This window comes from Corvus brachyrhynchos, unplaced genomic scaffold (assembly GCF_000691975.1).
Source record: "Corvus brachyrhynchos isolate BGI_N302 unplaced genomic scaffold, ASM69197v1 scaffold116, whole genome shotgun sequence".
In the NCBI taxonomy this organism is placed as follows: domain Eukaryota; kingdom Metazoa; phylum Chordata; class Aves; order Passeriformes; family Corvidae; genus Corvus; species Corvus brachyrhynchos.
In genome coordinates, this window is record NW_008240221.1 from 4,558,538 (window position 1) to 4,562,000 (window position 3,463).

General features: G+C 42.9%; 1 protein-coding gene across 2 annotated transcripts in view; it reads left to right on the forward strand.

The window, feature by feature from the left end:
• Nucleotides 1-3,314, forward strand: part of TAF1B (TATA-box binding protein associated factor, RNA polymerase I subunit B) — a 52,896-nt gene extending 49,582 nt beyond the window's left edge. Inside the window, exon 17 of one of the 2 annotated variants that reach the window (XR_001865423.1) lies at nt 1,138-3,314. The gene's annotated coding sequence lies outside the window, so the exon portion shown is untranslated. The remainder of the gene's footprint in view (nt 1-1,137) is intronic. The other variant, XR_001865422.1, reaches the window with a different exon arrangement.
• The last annotated feature ends 149 nt before the right edge of the window (nt 3,315-3,463 follow it).

The following is a 3,463-nucleotide window of genomic DNA, read 5'->3' on the forward strand; positions in this document are numbered from 1 at the left end:
CGGGCGGCAGCCCCTGCCATTGCCTCGTGACAGTGCCACCAAGCATGTTCAGTGCCTATGTTGTGATCCTGGAGTGCTTCTGTCCTGCTGTGTTGATACAAAATTGTTGCAAACCATTGTTTCCTGAACTGAGACCCGGGGCATTCATAACTCCCGACCGAGCAGCTGCATGGCTTCCATGCTGTGGAGCAGAGTGGGTTGGGCAGGGAACCATGGGCAGTAAAGGACCTGCACATGCTGTTTTCTGATTACACCAGTGTGGGCCTGTGTGGCAGGACCTATGGACACAGCAGTCAGTCCCAGAGGAAGCACAAAATTGAGCAGAGATGATAAATGCTCAGTGAAACTGGATGACATGATAAAGATTTTTTCATCAATAAAATTTTAGGTTTCAGGCTGACTTTTTTTTTGATATATAGGCTACTGCAAAATTGGTGAATTTATATTGTAGTAAATTCAGAGTGTCCTCAGTCAGGCTGATGGAACTGCATCTCTTGACCCTGAATAGTCTTGTGTCCTTTCAACAGTATCTACATTATCTTTAGGGATAAATAAAGAATCAAAAGGGGAATCTTTAAAGAATGTTTGCAATATTGCATATAGGGATACGACTGAAGTGGAAAGCAAACTGTTTCTTTGTTCTATATTTCGGACATTGTGCTTTCATTTATTACTTTACCTTTTCCCCCCAGCTTTTTCCATCTCTTTCTTTGAAGGCATTTCCAGCTTCTTTTTCCAATGTCACTTGTCTATTTCTTTCCACTGTGCCTTCTTTCACCTCAGTTTCCACTGAGTTTGTGAAAACTCTGGGCTTTTCTTTTTCTTTTTTTCTTTTTTTAGTTCTTTGATACCTTCAGGCTTGTTCTGCAGGGGTCAGTGATCAGCTTTGGGCTCACTTTTCCAGGTCTATCCGTAGCAACCACAGGCCTATTGGCAGAGAAGGAAAGCTCGCCTGGTCTGCTGTGTAATGAAGAGCGTAGGAGCTTCATTGCTCTTTACATTCAACTCTGCAGCCTAGGTGTTGTATCTTAGGGGCTCCGATTAAGCAAAAAGTATCTTGTTTTGACTCCCTGTCGTGTTTTGTGAAATCAAAAGTACTGCCACAAACCTGATGCAACTTGTTTGTTTATTACACAGGTGTGAATGACCAGAGCATGTAGCTGATAATTATCAGGTATGAGATTTTAAACCCATATTTGTTAGGTAAGTCATAACAGTAGCTAATTCTTGTCCAGAATAAATCCCAGTTTCCCTAGACAGTGATGTTAAAAGACAGACTGGAAAGAGGGGCAAGCATGACGGGACATTGCTCTGCTCAATGGGTGCCAATGGTGTATATGTGTGGTGGGGTTCCTTGCATGTTTTGAGTGGGATTCATTTGAAAGGAAACAAATGCGTGAAGAGGGGAAGGAGAATGCTGAAAGAAGGACTGAGGCAGAGGGAAAGGTTAAGGGAAGGGCATGAGAGGTGGAGGAGAGCAGTGAGTTTGAGGTGAAAGGGCTGAGTGAGGGAAGAAGTTGAAGGGAAGGCCAGTCAGCACAGGGCAAGGGAAGTCCTGCCAGAGCACTGCCCCACCAGGCTGGCGTGGCTTTATGCCCCAGCCAAAGCTCTGTTAAATCCCTTTGTGTTTCTTGCTTGATTTTACTTGGTGGTGATGCAACCCAGTTAGTGACATCACATAAATACACCTACAGGTGGTGTTGCAGAGTCTAGATTGTGACCGGCAGATTAGTCGGCGGTGTCACAATCCGGTGTTTATATCATTGTCCCCTGAATGTGGAAGCGATTGCTATGGCGATAACCAAGTTTTCATCAGTGTATCAGGCTGTTAAGAAAAGGCATCACCTTTGCAGAGACAAACAGCTTTGAGTTATTTGGAATGAAATAATGGTAAACTCGAATTAAGTGGAAATACCAAGCGTGGCACAACACCAAGATTTTAGCAATTGGGTTCAATATAAACATGTGACTTAACTCCTCCAGCACATCCCGCATCTGGGTCACCTATGGCTACAGGGCAGTATTATATTTTATTGTTAATGAAAAGTGTGCACCTGTGCTGAAAAGCAGCGATCGCATCTGCACATCCCAGGATTCTATGAAGAGAAGCAGGGAGCATGAGGAGGGAATGATACCCCAGGAAGTTAGAAGTCCTTCCCAGTACTTGTGATTTTGAGCTGGTTTTGTAATTTGTATCGGAAACAAAGCAAGTTATACTTGTTTGGAAAAATGTAACTTTCCAATATCTTAATCAGATGACAGTATTTTTTTCATATGTGAGATCAGATAAGAAATTTCTTCTATGTAATCTTGAATTAGAATTTAAAGATGGGTTCGACATACAGAATATTTTTTACTGCATGTCATAAAGAACAATTTACATCGGTTAATTTCAGGTTGTAGAGCAAGATCCTACTTCAGTATTGGTATTTATCTTTTGCCATCCTAATGGTAATGTTTGCAGATCCAAACAGAGCATTTTGTTTCTAGAACACTAATTGTAATCCAGTCAGAGGATATTAAGCAACTTCCAGGATTAGACCCTTAGTTAAAGTTTGTCTTCTTCAGTTTCATATTTCCTTCGGTTGGCTGGTTGAATTGTCCTTCTATAATTTTGCATTGGAGTATATCCTGTACAAATAGGGAAGAGATTTTGACCTAGAAGGAGAGACCTCTTATTAGTGAGCATACTTTTAAATTACAGTAGCTATCTGACAGATCTTGACATATGATAGATAGCACTGTTGCTATATGGGTTTGATTCAACTTGTTACTTAGACAAGCAACCTCCCACCCTTATTTCTCAAGGAGAAACTGAAGATCTTTCTGATTTAACTTCATGCATGCCACTTTGGATAAATCTGATGTGTTTGTGATGTTGCTGCTGCTGTTACCCTGGAGCATTTTGATGCAGTTTCAGCACTAACTGCATTGTAAATGTCCCCTGCTCTCCAAACCCGGGTTCGTCTACGAGGCACTGAACGACACATGGATCTGCTGCTCTTCAGCAGCTGGTGCAGTGCTTGTGCAAATTCACAGAACCAATTAGGTTGGAAAAGACCTCTGAGATCATCGAGTCTAACTTATGACCGAACACCGTGTCAACTAGACCAGAGCACTGAGTGCCACATCCCGCCTTTTCCTAAAAACCGCCAGGACAAGGAGTCCACTGCGTGACTGGGTATCCCATTTCAATGTCTAATCGCTCTTTCTGCGAAGGAATTCCTTCTAATGCCCAACCTAAACCTTCCGCGGCGCAGCTGAAGACTATAATAAAGACAATTCATGTGATTGTGGTGAGTTTAGATTTTCCTAAAAGTGGGTGTAGTACATGAAAAAGAAATAAAGTCATATGGGATGGGAGAGAGAGAGAAGGGAATGCCATTTGTAGCGCGAAGAGGGTTCCAGTGCGCTCCCCGCGCACAGCAGCTCCCGGGCCTTTCCCTCGCTCGCCCGGGGGCTC